We start from the raw sequence: 19,119 nt of genomic DNA, 5'->3' as shown, positions 1-19,119 counted from the left end.
GAAATTTAGAATCATATGCAGGACCCAGTGGCTTTGCCTACTTAGTTACAGACACTGAAATGATGCTAAAAGTCAATCATCAAAAGGAAAAGGAAACAGCAAGTAAGAGAGAGGTCATCAGTCAATAAAACATCAATAAAAGAGAGAAAGGGGTTCTTGGAGTTCCAGGAATGGGCAACATCAGGAAAAAGACCAAGAGAGATGAAGCGGGCTCTGGGTAAGTGATCTTTGTATTGTTTCAGAGAGCACTTCATGCCTGTCATTCCCATAAAATGCATAAAGGAGACTTAAAGGGGTATTGACGTCTGACTGGCCATTGAGCAATTTATGAGCTTGGGCTGCACTTCCAGGAGTCACTGTCTATCAAAGTGCCATTGGTTTGGGGCCCTGATCTCAGGACCAGGACCTCCTTACAGCTTCCATGCAGACACCAACCTTCTGTAAGAGTGACTCAAACAGATTCATTCTTCTCATTTTACAGTAGAGAAACTGAGGCATGGAAGTTGGATCTCTAAGTTCTCCTGTGGCTTATCCCACGTACCTGTGGTTAGACTCTTGGCTCAGCAGGACAGGAAGGGAAGAAAAGCAGAGTTGAGCCTGAAGACCAGCACATGGCATGAAACCCGTTATCCAGTTCCTTGTATGGACCCTCCTCTCTCCCCACCCAAGACCAGAAAAGCTCACCTGTGCAGTGGGTCTGGCTGTCCTGACTTGGGGTGGCACTGGAAACAGTGGGAGGCGAGGGTGGACCCAGACTTGAGCATCCACGGCAGGCTGGGAGGGGGAAGAAGAGAGAGGAATAGGGGTGTCAACGTGGCATGCTGTGCTGCTGGTCCCGGGGAGAACTGTCCCAAAGAGCAAGGGGACAAAAGCGACTTCTATAGCCTCAGGTGTGGGACAGGCAGTGCCTTGGACACATTTCGCCCCCACTTCTTGCTAATCCCCTAAGGGTCACCTCTTACAATGGTCATTACCTTTATTTCTGTCTCTGTTAATATTAACTATTGCTGGAAGTCCTGGGCAGATATCTGTCTCAGGTCACAAATGGGTGCGGGCATCACAGGGGCAGCCCCGATGAGCCACCTGCTTCTGCAGTCAAAACACACTGTTCTGCTTTGGAAAGAACCCAAGTTCTTTAGATGCTGCACCTGGGGACATCTTGTGAAAATAACCGCTAACGCTGGCTCCAGCAGCTGCCACCGAACCACAGGAGGGACTGCTCGGGATGCCTGACTGACTGACTGTGTCAGCCCTGTGCAGCCAGAGCCACGCTGGGGGCGCACGCGTCCCCACCCTGAGCAGTGCTGACAAGAGGCAAACTGGAGGATGGAGGGCGTGCGTGGAGGCAGTCGCTGAGTCTCTAGTTCTTCCCAGCTCACACCAGGCTGCAGCCTGATTTGAACTGAGGACAGAAAGATGGCTGTGCTGGCAGCAGCCGCTGTAGGGGACCAGAGACCTGAGACCACGCCCTCATCACTGTGGCCGTGGGCGCCTCTGAGCAGATGGCAGCACACACAGTTCAGAGCAGACACGAGGGGCAAGGCTGGGTGGGGCCTGCCTGGCTCCGCTATGATGACAACCTCATGTGGCAAAGTCACCCACAACACTGATAGGGAAAAATCCCAAAGCAGTTTCTGGATGGGGTTCTCTCGGCTCGAAAAAGGGCTCCCATTTTACGAAAGAGATTGAAATCTTAAAAAAGAACCAAATAGAATTTCTGGAGATTAAGAACTCAATAGAAGAAATTAAGAATGAAATAACCAGCTTAGGTAGTAGAGTTGACCAGATGGAGGAAAGAGTCAGTGACATCGAAGATAGAAACCTGGAAATGACACAGAGAGAAGAAGAAAGAGACTTGAGACTTAAAAGAAATGAAAGAACTCTACAAGAACTTTCTGACTCCATCAGAAAGAGCAATATAAGAATAATGGGCATACCAGAAGGAGAAGAAAGAGAGAAGGAACAGAGAATATATTCAAACAAATTGTCGATGAGAACTTCCCAAATTTGTGGACAGAACTGGACCCTCGAATCCAAGAAGCAAATAGAACACCTAGTTACCTCAATCCCAACAGGCCTTCTCCAAGGCACATTGTATTGAAGCTGTCTAAAATCAACGACAAAGAAAGAATCCTCAAGGCAGCCAGGGAAAAGAAGACGGTAACTTACAAAGGAAAGCCCATTAGATTATCATCAGATTTTTCAGCAGAAACTCTACAAGCCAGGAGGGAGTGGAACCAAATATTCAAACTATTGAAAGAGAGAAATCATGAGCCAAGAATAATATATCCAGCAAAGATATCCTTTAGATATGAAGGAGGAATAAAGACCTTTCCAGACATACAGAAGCTGAGGGAATTTTCTAATACACGACCTGCACTACAAGAAATACTAAAGGAGGCTATTCGACCACCATCAACAGGGACAATTTGTGGCAACCAAAACTCAAAAAGGGGAGAGTAAAGGCCTGAACCGGAGTATGGGAATGGAGAAAGTAAGCGTGCTGAAGAAAATGGAATACTCTAAATATCAAACTTTCTTTTACATAAACTTAAGGGTAACCACTCAAAATAAATCCAGAATTGAAATATATACTGAAATAAAAGAAGAAACAGAGGGAAACATCATAGAATACCACCACACAGAAATAATAGACAACAACATAAAGGCAAAGAAACAATGGAGACACAGCCTTACCAGAAAACTAAAGATAGAATGACAGGAAATCCTCACATATCAATAATCACCCTAAATGTAAATGGACTGAACTCACCAATAAAAGGCACAGAGTAGCAGATTGGATCAAAAAACTAAACCCAACCATATGCTGTCTCCAAGAGACACATCTCAGCTACAAGGACAAGCATAGACTCAAAGTGAAAGGGTGGAAATTGACACTCCAAGCAAATGGTACCCAGAGAAAATCAGGTGTAGCCATAATGATATCAGATGAAACAGACTTCAAGGTGAAAAAGATAACAAGAGATAAAGATGGACATTTCATAATGGTGAAGGGACTGTACAACAAGAAGACATAACAGTCATCAATATTTATGCCCCCAATCAGGGAGCACGAAATACACCAAGCAACTACTAACAGAACTAAAGGGAGAAATTGACCAAAACACAATTATACTAGGGGACTTAAATACATCATTGACAGCTATGGATAGATCATCCAAACAGAAAATAAATAACGAAATAGTAGCCCTAAATGACACATTAGATGAAATGGACATAATTGACATTTATAGAGCACTTCATCCTAAAACATCAGACTATACATTCTTTTCTGGTGTACACGGAACATTCTCAAGGATAGACCATATATTGGGACATAAAATCAGTCTCAACAAATTTAAGAAGATTGAAATCATACCATGCATATTCTCTGATCACAAGGCTTTGAAATTGGATATCAACTGTAAAAAGAAAGCGGAAAAACACAAATACATGGAGATTAAACAACATACTTTTAAAGAAGGACTGGGTCAAAGAAGAAATTAGAGGAGAGATCAAAAGATACATAGAAACAAATGACAATGAAAATACATCCTACCAAAATTTCTGGGATGCAGCGAAAGCAGTTTTAAGAGGGAAATTTATCTCATTACAGGCCTATCTCAAGAAACAAGAAAACTCCCAAATAAATAACCTCATGTTACACCTTAAAGAACTAGAAAAAGAAGAACAAGTAAAACCCAAGGTCAGCAGAAGAAAGGAAATAATAAAAATTAAAGCAGAAATAAATGAAATAGAGAACAAAAAGACAATAGAAAAAATTAATGTGACAAAGAGCTGGTTCTTTGAAAAGATTAACAAAATTGACAAACCCTTGGCTAGACTTACTAAGATAAAAAGAGAGAAGACACTGATTAACAAAATCAGAAACGTAAAAGGGGAAGTTATCACGGACACCACAGAAATACAAAGGATCATCCAAGAATACTATGAAGGACTATATGCCACCAAATTCAACAACCTAGAAGAAATGGACAAGTTCTTAGAAACATATAGCCTTCCAAGGCTGAACCATGAAGAACTGGAAAATCTAAACAGACCGATCACCAGTAACGAAATTGAATCAGTCATCCAAAACCTTCCCAAAAGCAAAAGTCCGGGACCAGATGGCTTCACTAGTGAATTCTACCAAACCTTCAAAGAGGATCTAATACCAATTCTGCACAAACTCTTCCAAAAAATTGAAGAAGAGACAGTACTCCCTAACTCATTTTATGAGGCCAACATTACCCTGATACCAAAACCTGGTAAGGACAGCACAAAAAAAGAAAACTACAGACCAATATCTCTAATGAATACCGATGCAAAAATGCTAAATAAAATTCTAGCAAATCGAATACAACAATGCATTAAAAAGATTATTCATCACGACCAAGTGGGGTTCATCCGCGGGGCACAAGGATGGTTCAACATCCAAATCCATCAATGTGATACATCACATAAACAAAATAAAGGACAAAAATCATATGATTATATCAATTGATGCAGAAAAAGCATTTGACAAGATACAACATCCATTTATGATTAAAACACTTAATAAAATGGGTATAGAAGGAAAATACCTTAACATAATAAAGGCCATATATGACAAGCCCTCTGCTAATCTCATAATTAATGGAGAAAAGCTGAAGCCCTTTGCTCTACGTTCAGGAACACGACAGGGATGTCCCCTATCACCTCTGCTTTTCAACATAGTGTTAAAGTCCTTGCCAGAGCAATCAGGCAAGAGAAAGAAATAAAAGGCATCCAAATTGGGAATGAAGAAGTTAAATTATCACTCTTTGCAGATGACATGATGCTATATATAGAAAACCCTAAAGACTCCACCAAAAAGCTATTAGAAACAATCAACAATACAGTAAAGTTGCTGGCTACAAAATCAACGCACAAAAGTCCATTGCCTTCCTATATACTAACAATGAAATCTCAGAAAAAAAAATACAAAAAACAATTCCTTTTGCAATTGCAGCAAAAAGAATAAAATACCTAGGAATAAACTTAACCAAGGATGTGAAAGACCTATATGCTGAAAACTATAAGACATTTTTGAAAGAAATTGAAGAAGACACAAAGAAATGGAAAGACATTCCATGCTCATGGATTGGAAGAATCAACATAGTTAAAATGGCCATATTACCCAAAGCAATATACAGATTCAATGCAATCCCCATCAAAATCCCAATGGCATATTTTAAAGAAATAGAACAAAAAATCATCAGATTTGTTTGGAACCACAAAAGACCCCGAATAGCCAAAGCAATCTTAAGAAAAAGAACTATAATGGAGGTATCACACTTCCTGACTTTGGCCTGTACTACAGGGCCACAATAATCAAAACAGCATGGTATTGGCAGAAAAACAGACACATAGACCAATGGAATAGAATTGAGAACCCAGAAATAAAACCACATAAATATGGACAGATAATTTTTGACAAAGAAGCTAAAACATACAATGGAGCAAAGACAGCCTCTTCAATAAATGGTGCTGGGAGAATTGGATAGCCACGTGCAAAAGAATGAAACTGGACTGCTATTTGTCACCATGTACCAAAGTTAATTCAAAATGGATCAAAGACTTAAGCATAAGACCTGACACAATAAACTGCATAGAAGAAAACATAGGTACTAAACTTATGGACCTTGGGTTCAAAGAGCATTTTATGAACTTGACTCCAAAGGCAATGGAAGTAAAAGCTAAAATAAGCGAATGGGACTATATGAAACTTAAAAGCTTCTGCACAGCAAAAGAAACCATTGACAAAATAAAGAGGCCACCAACTGAATGGGAGAAGATTTTTGCTAACAGTGCCTCCGATAAGGGGCTAGTATCCAGAATATACAAGGAACTCATGCAACTCAACAACAAAAAAACAAACAACCCAATTGAAAAATGGGCAGAGGACTTGAAGAGACATTTCTCCAAAGAGGACATACAAATGGCAAATAAACATATGAAAAATGCTCAACATCACTAATCATCAGAGAAATGCAAATCAAAACCACAATGAGATATCACCTCACCCCAGTCAGAATGGCTATCATCAACAAGACAAATAGTAACAAATGTTGGAGAGGTTGTGGAGAAAAAGGAACCCTCATACACTGTTGGTGGGAATGCAGACTGGTGCAGCCGTTATGGAAGGCAGTGTGGAGGTTCCTCAAAGAATTACGAATAGAATTGCCGTATGACCCAGCAATCCCTCTCCTGGGTATCTACCCAAAAAATCTGAAAACATTTAGAGATAAAGACACGTGTGCTCCAATGTTCATTGCAGCTTTGTTTACGGTGGCCAAGACATGGAAACAACCAAAATGTCCTTCGATAGATGAATGGATAAAGAAGTTGTGGTACATATACACAATGGAATACTATTCGGCAGTGAGAAAAGATGATATAGGAACATTTGTGACAACATGGATGGATCTTGAGAGAGTAATGCTGAGCGAAACAAGTCAGACAGAAAAAGCAGAGAACCATGTGATTTCACTGATATGTGGTATATAAACCAAAAACAACAAAAGAACAAGACAAACAAATGAGAAACAGAAACTCATAGACACGGACAATAGTTTAGTGGTTGCCAGAGGGTAAGGGGGTAGGGGGTGGGAGATGAGGGTAAGGGGGATCGAATATATGGTGATGGAAGAACTGACTCTGGGTGATGAACATACAATGGGATTTATAGATGATGTAATACAGAATTGTACACCTGAAATCTATGTAATTTTACTAACAATTGTCACCCCAATAAATTTAATTAAAAAAAAAAAAAAAAGAAGAAAAAAAAGAAAAAAAAAAAGAAAAAGGGCTCCCTTTCAGAATCAACGTCAGTTCCCCAGAGCAGGCATCCTCTGAGGCTTGGTATGCTGGCTCCCTATGAGTGTGTGAGCTCCTCAGGACACCTGCTTCCTGTGAGTGTGTGAGCTCCTCAGGACACCTGCTTCCTGTGAGTGTGTGAGCTCCTCAGGACACCTGCTTCCTGTGAGTGTGTGAGCTTCTCAGGACACCTGCTTCCTGTGAGTGTGTGAGCTTCTCAGGACACCTGCTTCCTGTGAGTGTGTGAGCTTCTCAGGACACGTGCTTCCTGTGAGTGTGTGAGCTCTTCAATGTACATACTTCCTGTGAGTATGTCAGCTCCTCAGGACACTTGCTTCCTGTGGGTGTGTGAGCTCCTCAGGACTCGTGCTTGTTGGAATATACAAGACACATTTCTTATGCCCCAAGTCTGTTTTGTCAACCAGTGTGTGCCTGGCACTAGCCCAGCACCTGACAAGCAGGATGTGCTCCATACAAAGACTTGGAACACACACTGGAGAGGGCTGCTCAGAGTCTGCACAACTGAGGAGGGCTGATGGGAACCAGTTTGCATGAGGCTCTTCTCTGGTAATGGAGTAAAGAAAGGAGGGCGTGCAGGATAGAAGCAAGAGGGGCTGCACCCCTGGCAACAAGTTGGGAGGCTGGGGTGGGGAGGAAGCCTGACGTCTGCCCTAGATGCTGGTCCTCCTGTCCGGTGCCCCTGGGGAGAAGGGCTGCTGGCAGGGAGGGGGCACCAAGTCCCACCAGTGTAGCTTTAGTTCCATGTGACACGGAGTCCTACTCCACAAAGAGCCCAACTCTGGCCCCCTGAGGACCTTGGCAGGCAGTGCCCAGGAGGACAGTGGCCTCACCCAGCAGCCAGACAGTCAGCAGCCGGGATGGGGGAGGTGGGAGCAGAAGACCAGCACTAGACAGGATCACATTATTCCAGAACTCATGACACTCATATGATCCCCTCTGGTACCCAGAAGCCAATGCACCTGTAGAAACTCAACTACCCTGTTCCTGTGGGTAATGAGGTACAATTCTGCATGATTTTAGGGCAAATGACATGCTCAGCAGCCCCAAAGTTACTGCCCCTTGAGGATGGAAGTCCAGGATTCTTACTCCGGCATCATCCAGAGGTTGCAGGACCCTTTGGGGTCTCAAGGGAGTGGAGACCCCGTGGCTCAATCCTGGCTTGTGGTGCTGCTGGGGTGGGTGGAGCTGGGGGGCTGGGATTTGTGAGTCCTAATCTCCTGAACACAGGAAAAGCAGGGCCGCAGGTCACTTCCCCCTGGTTCCACTTTGCAAGTAACTTTGCTTGGAATCCAGATTTCCTATTTCATCAAGGCCTGTTTCTAAGCAAATTTCTTAGATAGGATTTTTTTTAGGCTCAGAACTTCAAAGAATTCCTACCTACTAAATATTGTCTACCTGTTTGATGGTTTTTAGTTGCAGTGACATAGAAACAGAATGTCTCCACAAAGCACTGATTGTTTCAGATGTTCAGGGATTAAAGAATCGGTGTCCTCCTTTTCTTTCTGACAGGGTATCCCACACCACCGCACACATGCAGGCTTGTCACTGGCCTGCTCAGTATCCAGCAGATGCTTAAGAAGTGAAACCTCCAGTCACTTTCAACCCATGAGATTGGGGTTCTGTCCTCAGAACCTAAAGTCATCACAGATCACACAGAATGACTGACACTTTCCCACTTGCCATTGCACTTGCAGGTCAGCCATTGGTCACCTCTTACCTGTACTGCTTCAGTAATCTCCAAAGTGACAGTCACCCCTGACTCCAGTATGGGTCCCCACAATCCATTCTGTCTTTTGCTTCCAGGGAGCATACTGAATGTTTTACATTCCTGGCTGTCATAGGCTGAACAATGGCCCCCTGGAATCTGTGCATGTGACCTCATATAAAAAGACAGTCTTTGCAGGTATAATTAAGTTAAAAATCCTGAGATAGGGCGATTATCCTGGATCATCCAGAGGGGTCCCAAGTGCAATCACAAGTGTCCTTAAGAGGGAGGCAGAAGGACATCACCGTGACAGGAGAGGAGAAGGCAAGGCAGCCACAGAGGCAGAGATTGGAGTAGTGCGGTCACAAGCCAGGGAACACCAGCAGCCACCAGAAGCCAGAAGGGGCAGGCAAGGTTGTTCCCTAGAGCCTCCGGATAGTGTGTGGCACTGCCAACACCTTGATTTTGGACTTCTGGACTCCAGAACAGTGAGAAAATAAATTTCTTTTGCTTCAAGCCACCCAGTCTGTGATTTATTATGGTAGCTACAGGAAACACACATTGAACAAAACCTAGTTGCTCCAAACCACAAAACCTTAGGCAGTCTGGACTCTGAATATTCTTCAGGCTTGGCTTTCTGCTCATTACCCCATGCTTCAACCCCGGCTATGCATACACTGACAGCGCTGTGACAGTTCCCACTGCCTCCTCCTTTGCCCACCCGAGGGGACCTACACAGAGTCCCTGTCCCACTTTGAATGCTATCTCTCTGGAGCCGTAACAACCTGCTCCCCCTGTTCAGTCCACTAATCTACCTATGTCATCTCTTCTGCTAAACTGCAAAGCCCTCTGGGTATGGGCTGCAGAAACTATTTCTGGCACAGTATTTGTCACAGAGTGGAAGGCCAACAAATGTGTTCACATTTGAACAATTTTATACGAATGTTTGTCACCTCCTTCTCAGAGTCACCTCCACTGGCTCTGGCACACTCCCCCCACCCCAGTCTTCCCCCACCCTAGTCCACAGTGACCTTAGTGACTGCTTTTCCTTGTTCTCACTGATGTTCATGCCCTGTGCACCTCACATTGGCATTGCTTATAGGTCAATCCTCAGAGTTCCTTCTCTTTTTCCTCCCCCACTGGCACTCTTTTTGAGTGGTTTTGGCCACTCCCCTATGTTGTTGGCTTCCAAATATAGTCACTTGCCTCTTCTGAATGCTTTCTCACCTGCTTACTGGAAATCTTTGCACTGTTCATGCCCAACGTGTCAAAAGCAATCTCCTTCTCCTCTTCCTCTGCTCGGTAATCTGGACAGGCAGGGCCCAGGGCTGGGATGCTCCAAGCCCAGGAACAGGGAGGAGCAGGATGGTCCAGGCAGGAGCTGGAGGCCTCACGGTCAAGGACATCCAGTGTCAGTATCCACAGGAAAACTCGAGTGAGACTTCTCTTCAAAAGGGCTCAGCAGAGATGTGGGAGCCAGATGTGAGACCACAACCAAGACGCCAAAACAGGCGAGCAGGAAGGGCCTGCCAGGAGGGCCACAGCACCTGAAGACACTGCAGAGCTAGGCTGCAGTCTTCTTGTGGGCACTTTAGGGTGCCACCATGGATGACACCCACTCCTCCTGCATTTCCCTTTCCCTTCACTCAGCTGTCTGAACTAGAAACAAAGTCATTCTTGATCCCTACCTCCCTGCAGCCCACAGCAGTTAGCAGTTCTGTTGAAGGGAGCTCCTGAGAATCTGTCCTCAATGATTTTGCCCCATCCTCATTGCCTCTTCCTCTCTCAGCCTGCAGCACTTCAATGACCTCCAAAGGAAACAATGTCTACAGCCTCTTCCTACATCAGTCACCCCAATATGCCATCAAAATTTAGATCTGCATTAAAACCATCAACTGTCTCCTGTTGCCTTTGGATGAAATCTGAACTCCTAAATAGGATAGCAGAAGTCCTGCCCTTGCCCATACTTGCCTGTCCTCACCTTGTCTGCCACCAATCCCTCTTACTTTACACCCAGTCCTGCCCAGGAACTCGAAGCCTCAACCCCATGTCACTCCTTAGAGTATGCACAGGCCCTTGCCTTTTCCACCTGTAAGTTCTGGCTCCTTTTAGAACTCTACTCCGATGTCACCTCTTCTGTCATATCCTTCCTGAGTGCCTTCTGGTCAGACCTTATTTCCTGGGCTCCTGTGCCGCTCTGCACTCACCTCCCTGGTCATGTGTCACTAGTCTGGGGTATCTGTTCCCACATGCACACACCTCACTAGCCATGACTTCTCGAGTGCAATTACAGCTGCTTATAAACACATTCCTGTGCTTAATATGGGCGTTGGCACTCTGTGGACACTTGAGGTTTGTTAAATGAGATGTAAGCAAACATGGTACCTAAGAACAGAAAGGAAGAAAATGTGTTAAAATGTGAGACAGGCCCCGGGGCTCCATACCTCCCTGTCTTCATCTGTTCAGGCTGCTGTAACAAAATGCCATAAACCAGGGGGCCTATAAGCAAAATAAATTTATTTCTCACAGTTCTGGAGGCTAGGAAGTCCAAGATCAAGGTACTAGCAGATTCAGTGTCTGGTGAGACCGCCTTCTTCTTACATGGTAAAGGGGTGAGGGAGCTTTCTTGGGCCTTTCCTTCAAGGGCACAAATCCCATGATGAGGGCTCTATCCTCTGACAGGCCCCACCGCCTAACACCACTACCTTGGGGGTTAGGGGTTTCAACATTTGAATTTGAGGGGACATAATCATCTACCCATTGCACATGCCAAGAGCTCCCATTGACTCGTCACCCATACTCAGGTCAAGAAATTTTCTTAACTTGTCCTGAGTGCAAGGCAAGAGGTCAGAGAGTGAATAATTCCTGTGCTTCGTCCAAGGTTGCACATCAAGAATGAGACCAGAGAAACTGACAGGGGGTTGAAGGAAAATGCGAGTGTGGCTCTCAGAAAATCAGAGCAGAGAGATTCTTAGCGCTCAGCCAGTCCACACCCTTAATTTATACGTGGAGACTAACGTCCATTGAGGTGATGTGACTTACCCAAGGAAGGGACAGATGTGTTTTCTACAAGGCAAATGGGCAGAATAAAAGAGAGCAACAGCTGGAAAGGGAAATAGATGGAGCTAAAAGGAAAATAAAGTAAATTTAATCCAAAGCGCTGGAGACATCTTTCTTCTCCTCAGTCTATCTATTCCGTGTGTGTACATGTATTTAATTGTGCCTGTGGTGCTTTATAAAGAACATTTTTTCATGTGTATCTTCAGTAAGCAACTATCTATCTGTCTCTCAAACTACGTGAAGAGCACCAGAGAAAGGGAGTACATTTCTGTACCCTTTGGGTTCCCATCTCCCTGTCCATACACCCAGAAACACACAGTCACACAGTTCCTATTTCAGGCCTGCTTTGTCATCTAAGAACATGATGTCAACGTATGGATAACTATCATCTCCAGTTTGGAGCAACATGTTTAATTCTGTTTATTTGCAGGATGTTTCTCCTGTTACTCTTCCAGTTGTGGTTCTAGTGACCGGACTGACCCCCTCACCTTGTCCCTGTTTTGAAGAGTATTTTCTCCTGCCCCCAGGCATGTTTTCTCTCAAGTCCCTCAATATTGTCTTAAAACAATGAAACTTCCCAACAATATAAAGTAGCATCATTGCCTGAGCTTGGGCTCATGTATTTTCTTATCCCCCTCATGTGGGGTGGGGCCGGCAGGAGCTTCCCTAAAACAGACAGGGTGGGCGGCCAGTAAGCTGCACCCTGGGGGCTGGTCATCTCCTTTTGTCTCCAGTCCGTTCCTCACCACCTGCTGCTGGATCTACCTCTCAGGGAGTGAGCAAATGACAGTTTGTTTTATGCCCACAGAGGATAAAGCATGACCTGGGCACTAAGCCTTCCCGGAAGACTTTGAGACCCATGGAAAGCTATTCCAGGCCTCACTGGTGGGGTAAAAGATGTGACAGAGGCCCAGTGTGCACCTGAGGAATCACCCCAGCTTTCCTGAGCCATGTACCCTGGACACAAGCATCCTTACTCCCCCAACTCCAGAACAGAGATGCAGATGGTGACAACCTCCCCGCCCAGTGGCCACACTGGCAGATTACACCCTGGAATGCAACTATGTGGTGTTTCTAGAATATTCACCTGGTATCAGTTACCTGGGGGAGCACTATAGCATGCACCAAAGTCAGTACTAACTGCCTTCTGTGGACGCCCAGCTCAGGGCCGCTCTGCTCCCATCAACCCACCTCACCAGCATCTGGTCTTTTGGAGGGGAAAACACAGGGCAGTCCCAGGGTTGGGGGGATTTTCTGTGGCAGCAATAGAGAAGAGCCAGTGCCACATACTCTGAAGGTTGTATCTGCTAAGCGGGGTGAAGCAGAGTCCAGCAGGGTCTGCCTTTCAGTACTGGGGTAACCTTTGTCCCCACAGGTGAGAAGGGCAGCCTCAACAGGAAATCAGATCATGCATCACAATGAAACACACCAGAGCAAAAGTGAGGCTGTGTAATTCTCAGTAAAGTCGAGGGGGGCCTAGATCTAGGTTCTGGAAGAGTGGTGCACAGCTACCTTGGATGGTGGAGTGACACTCAGTTTCTTGAGTCGTGATGGAGAATGCAGTGGTTTGATCCCACCCACACAGTGTGTTATGTGACCTTGGCCTGTCCCCTTAGCAGACAGGATCTGACTGTGGAGGTCTGGGTAGTGGTAACTGTGAAAGCTGTGTCCTTCCCTGATACTAACCTTTCCTTCCACAGCCTCTCAATCCCAGGGGAGAGAACAGCAAACGGCTCTAGTGCCCAAGCGTCTGTGGCCTGGAGTTGGGAGGGCTCCATGGGACCTCGCCACCTGCTGTGCCTGGTGTGGCTCCTTCCCAGAGCTGATGTATGCAGAGCTCTCAAGCTACATCTGGGGTGAAGCTCACAGCACGTGCTATGTCTGTGTTGGCTTCTCTGTCATGTGCTCAGGAATCAGATTCTCTGTCCTTCCCTCAGCTGCAGTTTCAATGTGCTACCTGCCTGCCTCTCCAACCTACAATGGACCCTGATTAGGGAAACAAGCAGACAGTTGGCAACTCCAGTTGATTTCCTGGGCAGACATTACCCGAGGACTGAGAGGCTGGTCGGTGGCAGCATCAGCGTGCTCACATCCAGTGCCACGTGTCCCCTCTTTCTGGTAATGGCTACTTCTTACCCTTGTGGTTAATGTGACAGCAACAAAAATTATCAACCTTGTTGCTAGAATTCTTTGTGCTTAATCATGGGAATAAAATGAATTTCCCAGTAATTCAAATTGATTCATTATGTTAGTATTTTACATGTTTTTACGTTGGACAACATGAAGTTGTTATTTGACCATTCTGACTTGTAAAGTGATGGTTTCTCGTGGTTCACTGTCATATTATCAACACTGATGGAATTCATACTTATGCAGATGGCAGGGGTTAGAGCTGTTTGCTGAGGTAACAGCAGAAGTCTTCTTCGGGAAGGGATTATCTTTCCTTTGGGGAAATACCTTAATGGAAATTTTGGAGCAAAAGATCAGAGATGTGAGACTAAAGGGAGCTCAAACCACTCTGCTTAATCAAGTCATGATGTCCTCAAGTTTTTTGTTTTGTTTCTGTTGTCTTAGACAGAGGTATTTTTTCACTCACTGTTGCAATGGCAATGGGGGCAATGGGGGTCTAGGCCCCCTGGGGCTGAGGAGGAGTCTGAAGGGTAAGGGACAACAGGGCAGGGTCTTTGGTCCACAAACCTCAGGAGCACAAATGCTCCATACTCTGTTTGAAGCTGAATTGTTCCCACCACCATCTCCATAGAGAGCCAGCTTTGCCTACAGGCCTTGTGTTAGTGGTGTTTGGGGACTATCAGTACCACAGCACTGGCTACACTGGAGCAGAGAGAAAAGCGCCCTCAGGCTCCAAAGTGCCCTGTACAATAGAGGTGATGGGGCCACACCCAAAGCAAGCATCCCAAGGGACTTCTGGGAAGTACTGCACAAGAGGTCAGCATCTGCTACCTGCAGTTCCATGTGTGACTGAGAAGTCTAGAGGACATTTGGAATCCTCCATTCTGAGGACCCAAATCACATATCCCCTCGTGGCTTAACTGTCAACATTAACATGACTGCTCTTTTAGGAAGCTCTTGTTCAGGAAAATAAAATTTCCAAATAACTTTGCTGGTTTCAAAAACTTCCTAGGAAAATCCATTCCAAGGAACATTAAATTATTAGACATTTCAATAGACAGCATTGATGACTATTTCACCCGAAGACTCTTGAACCTCTTGCCTCAAAACCATCGTGGGGCTGTCTGTGTTCCCTAATCCTAAACTCTAATGTCATGAGCTTTATCCAATCTGAAGTTACCCCCACCCCTGCTACACTGAAAGACCCTCTTAAACCCACCCCCAAAGCCTTATAAATGCCCCTCTCTGAGATGCTGTGAAACGGTCCAGGTGCTGCTGTCCCTGACCACAGTGAGCAGTGGACACAGCTTCTTAGCAGGTTCCATGTGGTATTTTCAGGGGACCGTGATTGTTCAGGGAGTTGTGCTGGGTGCTGGGGGTACAAAGGTCCACAAAACCCATCACAAGTTAGTACTCAATAATTGATCATATTTATTTAAACACAGTTATGGGAGTGGCCAGTTGGCTCAGTGGTTAGAGCACAGTGCTCATAACACCCAAGCGGCCAGTTCGATTCCCACATGGGCCAGTGAGCTTTACCCTCCACAACTAGACTGAAAAACAATGACTTAACTTGGAGCTGATGGGTCCTGGAAAAACACACTATTCCCCAATATTCCCCAATTAAAAAAACAAAACAAAACAAAATAATTGTGGTAAGTGCTACAAAAGCAGAAGTGCAGACCCCCAACTAGGCACAGCCTAGACTGGCAGATGAGCTCAGGGGCTGAACAGGAGAAAGAAGCTGGTGAGGCTGGAGCGCAGCCCAGCCCAGTGGTTTGTGGGGGGCAAGGCAGCGTGTCAGGAGGGCCTCAGGTTTACTAAAAGGGGCATAAGAAACACCCTAGGGCACAGTGAGGGGCTTTCAGAATCCGGGCTGTGCACAGCAGCATCTCAAATGGGAGTGAGCACGGCACTGTGCACGGGAAGACTTGGGGCTCTGCTGGGGAGAGTCAGGCAGCAGAGCGGGGAGGGGACCAGAGGTGAGACCCTGAGAAGTGTGTTGAAGACGTTATTCAGAGACATGGTCTGCTGAGGCGTGGTTCTCGAAGCTGAGTTAGAAGCCTTTCCAGTCCTTCAAAGAAGAACTCACCAGGGCCTGGACTGGCTGGCACCATGGGAGGAAGGCTCTGAAGAGGCGACAGACTTGAGAATACAGAGCAAATGCCACATGGTGCCCTATGATAGATGTGGGGAGGTGAGCGTAAGGGAGAGAGTGGTTTTAAGTGACCTTAAGTCCTGTCTAGATTCTAGGCTCTAGGAGATAATAAAGGTAGTGAGTATCTGATGCCCTGAAATACAAGAGAATCTGGCCAGTTCCTGCAACACAGCACAAGCCTGGACTCAGAAATGCAGGCCCATGACTGGAACTGGGCCACCATGTCTGGGCTGACTCGGACATAGCAAGAGGGGCTTGATTCTGAGCCACTGCCGGACACTGGGAGAGGCCTCTTAATTCCTCTCTAATAAGAAACAGACTGGGGCAGGCCCATCTGCAGACAGGGGAGGAGGGGTTCAGGGACAATAATAAGTCAGAGACAAAAACTCGAGAATGAGCAGGGCAAGTCTGGGGGGCACAGGAGCAAAACCCGTGCAGAACGGGGGGCTCGTTTGTGGACTAGGTAGAGATGAGGCTGGAGGGCATGCTAAGGCCAAGGTGGAGAGCAACTCGGTCTGAGGGGGCCCTGGAGTGGCTTGGAGCAGGGACAGGATATGTTGAAAGCCGTGACTTAGCAAAAGTCACCTGATGTTTAAGGGCTAAGGGACAGCCCAGGCACTCTGGCTTTCCTCCACTGAGGTGACAGAACAGCAGCAGGGCGGTGGCCACAAGAGGACAGGGACAGGCCGGCAGGGGACTCAACGGTAGAACCCCTGTGGCCCCCTGACATTGCAGAGGGTTCAATGAAGAGGAGGGGTTGCGGATGTTTGGAGCCTAAGTGACCAGGACAGTGGAGGTGTGGTGACAGAATAGAAAGCCCAGGGGAAGCAGGCACAGGAGTTGCAGCGTCCTCAGCATGGGATGCACTGAATGTGCGTCCAAGAGTGTGATGGCCACGTGTACACGGGTGACAGTGAGAGCCAGAGACCACCTGTCCCTCCACTAGATTAGACACCCACTGCGATCCAAGACCTCACTGACCTGTTTGGATCCCCTCAGTGCCCAGCTCCTGGTCGTCATGTGATGGCCTCCACCAGTGTCCACAATGATTGATTGAGTTGAATGTCCACAGGCAGCTGAAGAGGTGGTCTTTGCTACTGCATAGCAGCTGCCACGCCACTGTAAGGGGACACAGGGCACAGGACCCGGCTCAAGCACCACGCAGGCACAGGCCAGGTTGGCACCCAGCAGCCCCTCCTTCCCAGCTGCCCCCTCTGCCCAGGACACCCTGAGCTGGGGGCCCCAGACATCCATGGTTGGTCTACCGTGTCACTTTTTAGGTGTCTACTCTGCATTGGTCCCTCCATGTGCACCTGACACGCCCATGCAAACGTATAAACCGACTTATTTCTTTATGGTAATCTGCTCTTCACCATTCTACTTGTCTTGTTCTGTGCCCTCTTGGCTCCTACTTTTTATCTTGCTCCTTAAAATGGGCCACCAAGCTGGGATCTGAGTCCCTATGGATTCAGCACTGCCTTACCCACTAGATACCCCTGAGCTGGTGTCATGCAGGGTCTCTGCTCCCGCTCCCCACACAAGAACGCAGGACAAGGTGAGGCCAAAAAGAAACACCCATGGAGCCATGATAGGGGAGTCATATCACTATATGCTCGCTGGTGACTGGGTTGGAGATACAGGAAGCAGGAGCCACACGATCTGCCATCTGCCATCTGCTTCTCTGCCAACCAACCAAACTGCCGGCCTCGCCACGGCAGTTACATTAGTGGCTAATGGCTAACTGGCTACAGCTTGTGGCCAATGAGTCACAGCTGATGGCCATCTACTACCTGAGCCAGCATCCTTCCACGTGAGGCCGAGAGCCTGGAAACTGCTCTCTGGGACTCTAGGTCCCCACAACTGGGCTCTACAGGGGTGGGCGGGGGTCTTTTGAAACACATATTTTAATCTTGTAAGCGATTCTTCCAGAGTTCACTCAGATGCCCCATAGCCAGGACCACAGAATGAAGCACCGGGATTTCTTTGTGAAAATGCAGGTCCTTGGGCCACCTTCCAGACTTCCTGAGTGAGGACTCCTTGCAGGTGGGGCCGGGAAGTTTGCATTTTTCCAGCCTCCCTGATGTGTTAACACCCACTGAAGCTAGGAACAAAGGGGACAAGGCACTCAGTGAAGACCAGTCTCAGGGAGCCTGCAATCTCCTAGAGGCGAGAAGCAGACGTAACTGCAGACAAAGTCACTACAGGACATCTTTCCTCAGCAGTTTTGACAAGAAAATCTCTGGGACATTTTTGTGCCTGAAGACTCCAATCTCCCCGGTCTCTGGCTTCCAGAGCGTGGTTGATCCCCAGCACAGGTAGGTGAGAAAGATTTCCTCATGATTGTTTACTCATCCATCCCAACAGTTTTTGAACAAACTCCTGCCACACTCAGGGCAAAAAAGGGCCCAGAGTTTCTCTTGTCAGAACTTCTCATTTTATAAAGAAAAAGTACCAGAATTCCAAAAAAAGAAATGACTTACCTGGGGTCACATCACCCTCCAGACAGAGCTGGCCACCTGGCTTCCAGGAGAGGGACATGGGTGTGGTTAAGAATTTGGGCTTGTGATTCCAAACACCTGGGTTCAAAACCAGGCTTTGGCAATGCTTACCTGCGGTAACTCACCCGAGCTCTTTACCCCCAGCTTTCTCCCATGTAAAGTGGGATATAATGCACCTGGAATGAGTTCCAGGGAGTGTCAATGAGCAGACATTGGTGAAAGCATACTGCAGTGCCTAGCTATGGGGGACCTTATCACTGTCACCTGAGTCAGCTCAGTGTCCTCAGTGTTAGGATTGTTGCTCACGGCTACGCCCTGTCACAAACTAGCTATAATCCATACCTCTTGCAAGTGCAGTTAAATGCAGACCAACCCCCCAAGCTCACTGTGAAATCCAACTTCAGTGTCACCGTGTAGTTTGCTAAGACAGACCAAGTGTTTAGAGCAGACCGAGGCCAGGAGCCCAGCTCTGTGTCCCCATGCAAAACAATGCCAAGAACCAAGGGACCAGCTCATATCCTCAACATTGCATCCTTTTCTCTCCTTATCCTAGAAGTTCCAGGTGAAGAAGGACCCTCTGAGCTGTTACTGTACATGTCATTACTCCAGTCTTCTGTTTTACATGACTATTATAGAAAAGCAGACCGTTTCCCCTCAGAGGTCAGCTCCGAGACTCATAGCTGAGTTTCCACGTCCAGTTCTATTCA

The 19,119-nt window shown here is 46.6% G+C and overlaps 1 long non-coding RNA gene across 2 annotated transcripts in view; it reads right to left on the bottom strand.

Annotated features, from left to right (window-relative positions):
• Nucleotides 1-19,119, bottom strand: part of LOC109459874 (uncharacterized) — a 79,901-nt gene that overhangs the window by 60,140 nt on the left and 642 nt on the right. For both annotated transcript variants that reach the window (XR_012490738.1, XR_012490737.1), the window contains exon 2: nucleotides 685-774. This is a non-coding gene — a long non-coding RNA (uncharacterized LOC109459874). The remainder of the gene's footprint in view (nucleotides 1-684; nucleotides 775-19,119) is intronic.

This window comes from Rhinolophus sinicus, linkage group LG12 (assembly GCF_036562045.2).
Source record: "Rhinolophus sinicus isolate RSC01 linkage group LG12, ASM3656204v1, whole genome shotgun sequence".
NCBI classification, from domain to species: domain Eukaryota; kingdom Metazoa; phylum Chordata; class Mammalia; order Chiroptera; family Rhinolophidae; genus Rhinolophus; species Rhinolophus sinicus.
Note: the sequence above shows the minus strand (reverse complement) of the source record. Positions and strands in the feature narration are given on the sequence as shown.